At 36.8% G+C, this 12,378-nt stretch overlaps 1 long non-coding RNA gene and 1 pseudogene across 1 annotated transcript; both read left to right on the top strand.

Moving 5' to 3' along the window:
- Positions 1–247: 247 nt before the first annotated feature.
- Positions 248–3,442, top strand: LOC141614431 (cullin-1-like; annotated as a pseudogene).
- Positions 3,443–8,546: 5,104 nt separating this feature from the next.
- LOC141615215 (uncharacterized) lies at positions 8,547–11,946 on the top strand. The gene is made up of 4 exons (XR_012529721.1): positions 8,547–8,700; positions 9,897–10,103; positions 10,876–10,963; positions 11,683–11,946. It is a non-coding gene; the product is annotated as an uncharacterized LOC141615215 (long non-coding RNA).
- The last annotated feature ends 432 nt before the right edge of the window (positions 11,947–12,378 follow it).

Raw genomic sequence — 12,378 nt, forward strand, 5'->3', positions numbered from 1 at the left:
TTTTTATAATCAGTTACCTTATCAGCTTCTAACCTTTCAGCTACCTTATCAATTACCTTTTCAGGAGGTTTCAGTTAGCTTTTCAGGTTTAGGTAACTTTTTAGGTTTCATCTACTCTTCAGCTAGTATGGATCGGTTTTTAATTTGGTCATGTAAGGTTTGTTTGTGGTGTGAAAGTGTTCTGATGGATTTTTTAACGAAAAATCGCAAGATTTTAAAGTTTGAACAAGGATGGGAGGTCATAGAGATGGGGATCAGAAAGTTGGAATGGATCTTAGAAGGATTGGCGGAGGCACCATTCTCCTCCGAGGAGGAGATGTCGTTTTGTTTGTACGTGTCTTATGCTATTATTACCAGCAAGTTGTTACTTGGATCACACATTATTGTTATGTTGTTGAGTCTCTATGTTCTCTTTTAGGACTATCTCCAACATGTGTACTCAAAAACGTCCGCATGCTTATTCTCAGCAACTGTACGACAAATACAAACAAGTATTCGCGGATTACTTGAAGTAAAAGTGAGAATGTTCTGCCCTTTTTGGGTTCTTCTGATTTGCGTTGATGAAATTATGATTATGATTATGATTGTCTTTACAGCAATTCCACTTGGACTTGGGGCTGTGTAATTTCCTCTTTAAATTCATCCCAGTTTGCTAGTTTTGATATATGTTGCATTATATTTTCTGTGTATGGGAAATGTACGCTTCTCTTTTATTCAGTTTCTCTGTACTTGAAACGTTAAAACACTCTTCTATCATGGCCTCTTCAGGTTTTGTCTTCATTGAGGGAGAAGCGTGATGAGTTTTTCTTGAGAGAACTTGTGAACAGATGGTCAAATCATAAAGAAATGGTTAAATTGTTATCTCGTTTCTTCCAGTATCTTGACTGCGATTTCATTCCTAGACGATCGTTTCCTTCATTGTATCAAGTTGGTTACACTTGCTTCCATGAACTGGTAAGTTGAAAAACATATTTAGTTTTAAGTAAATATAACTTCTCACTTTCATATCAATTATTATATAAACATTATTGTTTTTCTTCTTCGTGTTTCCAAGTTGAGAGCGGTTATCAATTTTTTAACTTTATTATCGGGTTTATCAAGAAATATCTGGCAAAGCTAAGGATGCTGTTATATCTTTGGTATGCTTGTGGCTAGAATATTTGTAACGATTGTATTCTTTTTCGCTGATAAATTTTCTTTTATGTCTTCACTTTGTTTCCCTGTGTAGATTCATGTAGAAAGAGAGGGCGGGCAAATTGACAGAGCATTGTTAAAGAATGTACGCCGTGTATATGTTGATATCTGGATGGGATCAATGTATTACTATGTAAACGACTTTAAAACACCTATCTTTGAAGATACCGTTGCTTACTATTCAACAAACGCCTCAAAATGGATTCTGGAGGACTCATGTTCAAAATACATGCTGAAGGCGAGTTTGTAAACAATTTCGAAGTGATTTTCCTATTTTTTGAGGGTTTTAAATTTGCTTTATAAATCACTTTTGGTTCATGCAGGTTGAAGAATGCCTCGAGAAAGAAACGGATTTGGTGAATCACTATTTACGTTCTGACCATAGGCAGAAACTTTTGGAGGTGAATTTTACCTGATCATATCTGATGTGATTCTGTTTTTGTGTTACTTCCGAGCTCTGCGAATGTTTCTCTGATTTTGCTTGTTTTGTGGCTTCACCGACTCGTTTCTTTGGTTTTCAGCAAGTTCAAAACGAGCTGTTACTGCTTTACGGAACAAAGTTGCTAAGAGAAGGAGAATTTAGGATGTTGCACCTTGCTGAAAGATAACAAGGTAATTTTACTTACTTTTCTTCACACTGCTTTTATTCTTGGCAATAGAAATTGATATGTGGCTTCCTGCATATGGTCAGGTAGACGACCTTTCCAGAATCTACAGACTTTACAGTGAAGTTCCCGAAGGCCTGAAACTCATTGGTAGTATCTTTAAGCAGGTATATGGATTTTTGATTTATTTGAGCGAGCAAGCGTTGATTGTCTCCTAATCGCTTTTCTGATACATGTGTTTCCTTGCAGTATATTACCGATGAGGGAACAACTTTGATACAACAAGTTGAACATGCTGCATTGAGCAAGGTGAGGATTCACAATTATAAAAAAGTTAGTCATTGAAAAAATTACATATTGCAGTTTGAACTCATTCTGATACGACCTTTTTTTGCAGGCTGAGAACGCTGGAAGTTCACATGAGCAACATGCATGTCACCGATTCAGCGATTCTATGGCGTTATGTATGAATTTCGTTGAAATTTGTATTGACATTTTTGCTTTCAGCAGGTTTTCATCAGAAAAGTAATCGAGTTGCATGACAGCGTCATAACTTACGTTACTGAACCTTTTCAAAGCGACGTCATCTTTAAAAAGGTCTAATTTTTTCAATAAATCTGTGGACAAGGTTTTGCTATTAGCTTCATTCTTGGCTTCAATATTTTACGCTAACATTTGTTGCACTATGATAAAATTGTAGGCACTGAAAAAAGTTTTGTGGGTTTTCTGAACAAGGGTGTCTCTGGTAGTTCTAGTGCTGAACTACTAGGGGGTAGCAAGGAACTTGAAGATGAAATCGACAGTTTTCTTGAGAAAGTAACATACAAACATGTTGTTTTGTTTACCTATTGATGTCTTTAATTGTTGCTCCGTAGACCATTAAAAACAATCTAATTTTATCTCTATAGACGGTTAAGCTTCTGTCTTATGTCAGTGATAAAGACATGTTTGTCGAGTTTTACAGGTTTGCTGCCGTGGTTTTTATTTTGTTGTTGTATCTATTCTGTCCCTCAACTGGATGGTATTTTATTCTTATACGATTCTTTCCATAATAGAAGGAAGATAATGTCAGTGATAAATATTACTCTCTCCATACATAAGTTTTCACTCCATTTCTCTATTATATGTGAGGTATATTTTAATGAAATGGGGTGAAAATAGGTGTGTGGAGGGAGTAAGTTTTAAGAATATAAATATATATGATTTCAATTTTAATGAAAGGTGTTTTTTTTTAGATTTTAAGCTAATTATGTTATAATTTATATTTTTTTTGTTTGAGGTAATATATTTGTAGTATATGATTTTTTTAAAATGTAATCTTGTATTAAAGAGCTCATAATTTAATTTTCATGGAAAGATATTTTTGAGATTTTAATATAATTTTGTTGGAGTTTTAAAGGGAGGAGAGAATTGCTTATGAATAATTAGTAATAGAATATAAAATGAGAGAGGGTAATTAATTCACTCAATGATCATGGGGGACATATATCACCAAAAAAAAAAAATTCGCAGTCCCTTGATTGAGTCGCCAATCAAAAGTTAAGAAAAACAAACTTGGCTTTTATACTATTTAGATGTAGATATGCAGTGTTCCATCTTCCGAGCTACAATCAAAGTTCAAGTTCAAGCCAGATGAAAATTAGAGAAAAAGAAGCATTTCTGAAAAATGAACTAAATTTAGTTCGGGATTAATAACGGAAGGGGAATAATGTTTTATGGAAAAAAAAGGCTCATAATAATAAAACAATTTATTAATCAATACAGATATTGTCATAATATATCGTCAAAATATATATTTATTGTTATATATATGACCGAAATTTACTATACTTTTGCCACAGTTTATTAGTATTTTGTCACGAATATAACTATATTTGTTAGTATTTTGCAATGATTTTACATTTATAAATACGAAAACATTTCTTGCATTTTTAAAGACCTACGTCAACAACTTATCAATATAACATGATTTTTTTTAAAGAATATAGCATGACTCTTTTTGGAATAGTGGTAGGGCCACTTAAGAAAAAGAAAAAGAAAAAACAAATTTATTGTACCAACATTGAAATGACAGTTATTTGTAATTTTCTGTCACTTTTTAAATTTGCCATTTACATATTTGTTTTTCTAAATTTTTTATTCACCATATAAATTTATAAAATAATTACTTTAGGTAGATCCAAATTGCAAAAATACATTAAAAAAAATGATATCATAAATATCAAACATATCATTGAGTTAATACTTAATAGATTAAAATTGTAAATTATTAAAAATTCAACATAACTTCAACAACTGCATGAAATTAATATAAACAATAGAATTATGAAATTTGGGGGATTTTGCTTTGTGCGAGAGAGTAAAGGAATGAATGTCATGGCAAGAACTTTTTTTTGAGGAACTTTAACTGCGTATAATTGGATTTAGATAGTTTTTAAAATATAAATTTTATAATGGAGTGTGCATTACATTCTAAATTGCATTTTAAATGTTGGGTGATTTATATTTGATCCATCTTAAACTTAAACGGATTATACCCGTTTTCAACAAGACAAACTTTTAACTACGAGCGCTAACAAAAATAACTATGAATTTATTAATAAATGGAGTTTCTTTACATTTCAGTTAGAACAGTAAACAGTCAGTTTGAGATCATGTATTATACTTTTGGTTTTGGTTTCGAGATTGTAACCTTTAACTAAGTATTTCTATTTAAACATTGTTTCTTTATTGTTTATTTGATTACCATTGCCTCGGGTAACCGAGATGGTAATGCCTTCATACCTGAGTGGTCCTGGTAAGGCACTTGGAGTATGGGGGTGTTACAAATGGTATCAGAGCGACGATCCTGAAACCTGTAACCAATGAACCTAATGAACATAGGGAGTCAATTAAAATGAACCCGGGGTGAAAGTTGTAGGAGCTAATGCAAAGCCTTGGGAGACGTCCTAAAGTCGCGAACTTGCCCTACAATTTTGAACCGGTCACATGGGGGGTGTAAGTCAAGGTCGTATGTGTTGTTTGGTTAACTTGTGTGTGTGAACGTGATGAAGTGTGTGTAACTGTTGGAGAAGTAGAAAGCTGAGAATATGAAAGAAAGGTTGATGATATATGTAGACTTATTGTGGCGTTTAATAGCATGATATAATGATTTCGTGAATCGTATGAAAGGATGCGTAGCATTGTATGTTTAGTTATGTTATAACGTTGATTTTATAAAGTTTTAGCATGTTAACAAATGAAATAGCATGCGGGTAGCGTTTCTGAGTTAGCATGACTCGATCGAGTGGGACTGACTCGATCGGGTGGGTTTTTGACGATTTTGAGTCCAGAATCGTGTTTTTGGGCACTCGATCGAGTACCTCGGGCACTCGATCGAGTAGGGGTCGAGTATGTTAGAGATCAGAAGGTCTGTTTGAGGTCTGATGTTGGGGCACTCGATCGAGTATGTTGGGCACTCGATCGAGTAGCCTGTTACTCGATCGAGTGTGTTTGGGAACTCGATCGAGTAGGGTCTGGGCAGCTTGTTTTCGTGTTTTGAGGCTTAGTGCGTATGTTTATATCCACCTCTCTTCTGATATAGTTTCAAGATGCCGCCCAAGAAGACTGCTTTGTATGCGAGAGTTGAGCTTATGAACATAGATGACATCGTTAAGATGTTGGAGCATCAAGATGCTCTTACAGAGGCTTTAAAGACTGTGGGGAAGGATAAGGATAAGGATAAGGAGAAAGAGGTTGATAATTCTAAAATCAGCCTCTATATAGCGAGGTTTAACCCGAAAGAGTACAAGGGAGTTGGGGAGCCGAACCTTCTTGATAGCTGGCTTAGAGAGATGGAGAACATATTAGATTTGGTTCACTGTCCTGATGAGATGAGAGTGGAACAAGCGGCGTTCTATCTGAGAGAGGCAGCTGGCAAGTGGTGGGATACAGTGAAAGTGAGTGCTAAGGAGATATATACAAACCAAGGTCTACCTGCTATACCTTGGGAGGAGTTTCGTAGGGCTGTGAGAAAGGAGTTCGTACCGGAGCATGTGAGGAGTAAGTTGAGAGAAGAGTTTGACAGTTTTAAGATGACCGCTGAGATGTCTGTGGCCGAGTACTACAGACAGTTCAATGACAAGTCTAGGTATGCTGAGGATATGGGTTTGAGTGAGGAGAATTTGGCGTTGAGGTTTGAGAGGAGGTTGACCCCTAAGATTATGGATAAGTTACCCGTGGGAGTCCTTACAGATGTTAAGGAAGCTTATGACAGGGCTGGGAGAGCTGAGAGGTTGGTGGAGATGGCTCAGGAGAGGTCAGGTGGTGAGAAAAGGAAGTCTGAGAGCGAGGGTGGTGGCCAATCTAATCACAAGAAAGGCAACCACAATCAATCTAAGGGGTTTTCTTCAGGGTCGGGGTTCGATCTGGGGCTTCCTTTGGGCGTGGCCGTGGAAGTGTTAGTGGTAGTTGGGGAGTGAACTGCTATAGCTGTGGTGGTGTAGGCCACAAGAGACATGAGTGCACAAGTGCGCCGGAACTTTCCGGAGACTGCGCGCAGCTATGCAAGCAATAGACCGGGCCGGGTCATGGCCAAACCGGGAAGTCGAGTTACCAGAGTGGAGGCAACCGCAACGGCGGTAATTCTTATCAGAAACCACCAACGAACAACAACAACAATCAAGGGTCGGTGCTAAGCCGACCACATCGGCGATCTTGTCCAGGGAGGTGGACAAGACCATGGAAAGTTATTCATGATGGAGAAGAAAGCGGTGAGGAGGATGCTCACGTTATCACCGGTACTTTTCTTGTTAATGGTATTCATACCTTTGTTTTGTTTGATTCGGGGGCTTCTCGGTCGTTTGTATCTTTGAGTCATGTTAAACGGTTGGGTTTAAGGGTGTATGAGTCATCGGTGAGAAAGTTTTTATACCTTCGGGTGAGTCTGTATCTTGTGGGAGGTTATATAGGGATGTACCTATGATAGTTGGGCAAGTTGATTTCCCTGTAGACTTGCTAGAGTTTCCTTTTGACGGTTTTGAGATGATAGTTGGGATGGATTGGCTGGGAAAGTATAAAGCTAAGATAGGTCATCATCAAAAGAAAGTGTCTTTAAGAGGTCCTAAGGGCGTTAGTGTGTCTTATCGTGGGTTTCTAGTCAAACCCAAAGTTAAGTTGATTGCAAATTGTTACTTTGAAGTCATATCTGAGAAAGGGATGTCCTTTGATATTGTGCCATGTGAGAGATGACCGGATAGAGGGTCCGACAGTTGATCGGATACCGGTGGTGGGAGAGTTTGAGGATGTGTTTCCGAGGAGATTCCGGGTTATCGCCGGGAAGAGAGATAGATTTCACAGTAGAGTTGAAACCAGGGACGGGGCCAATCTCTAAGGCACCGTACCGCATGGGTCCTAAGGAGATGGAGGAGCTTAGAAAGCAGTTGGATGATCTGATAGAGAAGGGATACATTAGACCTAGTGTATCGCTGTGGGGAGCACCAGTTCTTTTTGTGAAGAAGAAAGATGGGAGTCTGAGGTTGTGCATAGACTACAGAGAGCTGAACCGAGTGACGGTGAAGAACAAGTATCCTTTGCCAAGGATAGATGACATGTTTGATCAGTTGAGTGGTGCATCAATCTTTTCTAAGATTGATTTGAGGTCGGGGTACCATCAGGTGAAGATTAGAGAGATGGACATACCAAAGACAGCCTTCACGTCGAGGTATGGTCATTATGAGTATGTGGTGATGCCGTTTGGGTTGTCTAATGCACCGGCAGTGTTTATGGATTTGATGAATAGAATATTTAGACAGTTTTTGGATAAGTTTGTAGTGGTGTTTATCGACGATATCTTAGTCTACTCCAAGACTAAGGAGGAGCATGAGGAGCATCTGAGAATCGTGTTGCAAACTTTGAGGGAGCATGAGTTGTATGCTAAGCTATCCAAGTGTGAGTTCTGGTTAGAAAAAGTTGCTTTTCTGGGGCATGTGATCTCTAAAGATGGGGTAGCTGTGGATCCGGCAAAGATAGAAGCAGTGACAAAGTGGGAAGCACCAAAGAATGTTGCTGAGATCAGGAGTTTTCTGGGTTTAGCTGGGTACTACAGACGGTTCGTGAAAGATTTCTCCAAGATAGCTAGACCTATGACCGCGTTGATGAGGAAGGAGAACAGGTTTCGCTGGGATGAGAGTTGTGAAACGGCGTGCCAAACATTAAAGGAGCGTTTGACCACAGCTCCTGTCTTAGCATTGCCTGAAGGGATAGAGAACTTTGAGGTTTATACAGATGCCTCAAAGAATGGGTTGGGATGTGTGTTGATGCAGAACGCACTACTACAAAAATAGACCTAATGCAACATTTCGTGTGCAACACTTACGGTTTGTGTTGCAATTATCAGTTAATTAAGCAACGCTTAATTTATAAATGTTGCTTTTACTTACATAGGGCAACACTTTAATATAAGTGTTACAATGCATTACTTGAAGTGCAACGTTTTTATACAAATGTTGCATTTTGTCACAACACTTGTGCAACCCTTATATCACATAAGTTATAAACCCTTTATAAAAATTTCATTTTTTTGTTCAGCCGCTCAAAACATTTTACTGAAAATTTTGTTTGTGCGCCACTTTTTATTTTTTGGAATCTCCCATCAATAATCAATATTATTATTCAATCTTTCAATTCCTTCCATCACGCGTCATTCAATTCATTTATTTGATACAGTAACAAAAACTCTTCGATATTCTTCGTCCTTTCTAATTCGACACTTCCATCACGCGTCATTCAATTCACGCTATCCCTTTTCTCTCTCCGTCAGCATCTCAGTCGAATGTGGAAACCCTCTTCAAATCCCTAGATCTGTTCGTATCTCGTCTCTTTTATCATCCCCGTCATTCCTCTACATTCAAATCCAACACTGGTGATTTTCTTTCCTACTTATTTGTTATTATTATTACTAAAACTGATTTGTATTGTTTCCATTTTTCTTATTGTTTTCAATCAATTAATTTGGCACAAAAATGGTGAATGTTCTGAAAATAAACCCTAACAATTATTCGACCTCTTGATCTATTAACTATTACTCGGGTTTGTTGATCCTTAGGTGATATTGATCAATTCTTTATTTTTATTTTTATTTTCGACTTGACCCCCACTAGGTTCGTTTAGGGCTGAATCTATTGTGTGAGATGATCTGGGTTCATTTAGGGTTTTCAAATTATGTCTATTAATTTTGTTTGTTGAACGCAACAAATCACAAGCAGAAGGTAACTTTTTTTGTTAACCCATTCTTGTTAATTGTCTGTCTGTTTTTTGCACCTGAGGACGAAATTTAACAGCTAAATTAGGCTATAAATCCTAAACTTAAGTTATTTTATCATTTTGTTAGTTACCAATCTCAAGACATTGTTAAGCCAGCAACAATAGCTCATTTCCACAAAAAACTTGTATAAGACAGTTTGACATGTGAGACCGTCCCATTAACCATGTACCTAAAATGGATATGCTCTTCTGAATGTAACAAGCCAAGGCGATAGGAAAGGCAGCAAGTGACTTCGAACAGGAAGAAAATGCCAAGTTATTAAAATTCAGTAAAAATGGATTATGTATATGACTAATTGTTACATGTGCTCCGTGAATATATGCCAAGTTATTAAAATTCTAGTCATTCCGTTATGTTAGTATTCGAGTCGGACCATTTTCGGTTCAAGTATGTTTTAGGTGTCATTGTCTAGTCTTTTATTGTTAATGAACCGTGTTTGAGATCAACAAGCTTCAGATTGGTTGGGTTAATTATGTATTACCATGTGTAGTTAAGGGCTAATATGACACTTTCTCTAATTGTCCGATATGATACGATAGGACAAAACTCCTACACGATATTTTTTTTGTTATTATCTCCCTAATACACGCAAGTGTATGTATGACTGTATGCATTATGATCAGAATGAAACTTAACAAGATGAAATCAATGATTCGACAAGTTCTGTAATATAGGCTGTTGTACTGATCCTCCATATTTTGGAGTGTGTACTAGAATGTCATTGTGTTTTGTTGACTTGTGAAAAGGTTCCTGACAAAGTAACAAGCATTTATTGCTTGTGTAAACATTGGCAGCAAAGTCACGAATGTTAGGCTTGTGAACTGTGCATGAAGAAAATGATGGACCTTGTGCAGTTGGACACCAGGTCAGATATATGTTCAGTGCAGTTGGACACCAGGCCAGTCAGTTGTTTCTGCACAAATTACGTCACCAGTTTATTTATTTTCTCTGCAGTATGGAGCCTGTCGAATAACCCGTCCCAGATCACCCCTAATCTGCTTGTATGTGGGCCTAAAATTCGCACTGTCCCAATCCAAGTCTTCTTTTGATCATTTTTTAAGCGAATTTCTGTGTTTGCATCTTATATAACTGGCATGGCGACATATATCAGGCGAGGGGAATCCTTTATTTGATTTACTGCATCTTAATTGATTTTCTGTGCTTATGTAGCCACTTGTAGTAGGCGCGGGACTGGGATTTGAAGGGCAGGTATTATCATCTAGTTATGGCCATTTTACTCATGTCTCACTTTTTAATCTTGGTGTGGTGGTTGTGCTAAGAGATATCTAAAAGATACTACTTAGGCACCAATGGAGGTAGGGGAGCTGATGTTGTAAAATATGTGAAAAAAGGGTATAAGAGCTTCAAGTATTCTCATTTTGCAATGAGTCTGGTTTTGTTGTGATTGGAATAGGGGTAAAAAGTGTGGACTTGGAGATTGGTGAGGAAGTTATCAACATGTGGTATTTGCAATTTTTCTATATTAAGTGGTACCAGTAATTTTTGTGTAAATTAGACCTATGCCGTTTTTTTTGTTATAGATTCGGATTTCAGATTTTTGGCATCTCATTGAAATGGTTAAGGTTGGATGTATTATGCGGTTATGGTCTGGTGTTCTCGTCAACATTTTCGAAGTGCAGAATTCGATGAGTGCAATTAGTTTGGTTATCTCAAATTTTGTGCTGTCATTTATGTGGCTAGGTTCGAGTTATCCTGACGTTTAGACCAATTGCTGATGTTTACTTTATTTCATGTTGCTGATTTTGCGAAAAGAAGGTAGCAACTCGAGGTCTTAGAGGATAGGCTAAGTTCTATGGTGCAGTCTCCCCTTGGCCCTTACTGATGCTTTGTCAAACCGAAGGTAAAGATATTGAATAGCTTTATATTTTATTGTCTATGACTATTAATTGATTCTTTTGTGGTATGTTGCGACCGTGACAGTTATTCTTTTCTCATATTTTCATTTGAAAACCTTTGTGTTGGCCTTTGGAATAGCTAAAATGTAAAATTATATAAATGAACAAATAATTTACATCAAAAGAGGGCATATTCTGCCTCCTGCAACAATACTGCAGTTAAGCTTCAACAAAACGAAATTGATCTTTTTTCAATCATGTTCCGCCATCTATTGTCCTTACTGTGCACCGGTTTATGAATGAATTGCAAGCATCTAATTTTCATCATCTTTTTAATTTGATCTGCTACACGAGCATGCTTCTCCAATTGGTATTCCACTCTACTTCTATTCCTCTGGGACCAGATCATTCTTTCCTGAAGCCTCGATCTCCTGGAATCTTTATTTGTGACACCAATGTCAGCTATTGAATTGTCAGCTACTGCTATAATTTTTTGTGATTACATACCTTAAGAATTGATTTACGGTTCTTATTCTATACCTTCAGCATACAGCTTGGATGTTTTGGCCCTTAAGCTGTTGATATTGTTTAGAATTTGGCTGCTAATTAGTTGTTCTTTAATGCATTATTTATTATTTCGTGATAAATAAGTGTGACGTATCATCTATGCCTATTGAGCCTTTGAATCCTCAAATCTAATAATGTTCTATTTTTTATGTTACAGGTTGCATTTGAGGTATTAACAATGATGACGGGTTGATTTTTTGTCCGGCTGGCAACATATATATGCTCACAATACAAGAATGAAGACTTATAATTAGTAGCTTTCAAATAGTTGTTAAGAATTATTATTTGTTCTATTTAAACATTTGTTATATTTGTTTTAGTTAAATAATTGAACATTTGCGATCGAAGTTCTACTTTTGATCCTTTTTTGAAATGTAATTGACATATATTTTTGAGACTGAATCAATTGAATGCACAATTAGAGAGAATTACAATTGTTGCGTGCCTTACAAGTCCTTATGTCGTTGCACTTTATTAAGTGTTGTTTTTGAATAAATTAGTGTTGCATTTGTTTATTATCAGTGTTGTTTTGGGACGTAACGAGTGTTGTGTTTCCAAAATAAAAATGTTGCATTAATTTGATATAAGTGTCGCTTATCAACATGAAAAGTATTGCATTAGTTCAGGAAGTGTTGCTTTTTTTACATAAGAAATGTTGCATTAGAAGATAAAAAATGTTGCCTTTGCAATTGAAAAAGCGTTGCATAAACATGACCAATGCAACACTTTTCAAAAGTGTTGCTTCAGATTAAAAAGTGTTGCATTAAGCGTTGCAATGACCTAATGCAACAAGACCTGATGTAGCACTTGATTAAGTGTTGCATAAACTCTATTGCAACATTTATATGACATT

The sequence above is a fragment of the Silene latifolia genome, chromosome 11, assembly GCF_048544455.1.
Source record: "Silene latifolia isolate original U9 population chromosome 11, ASM4854445v1, whole genome shotgun sequence".
Lineage (NCBI taxonomy): Eukaryota > Viridiplantae > Streptophyta > Magnoliopsida > Caryophyllales > Caryophyllaceae > Silene > Silene latifolia.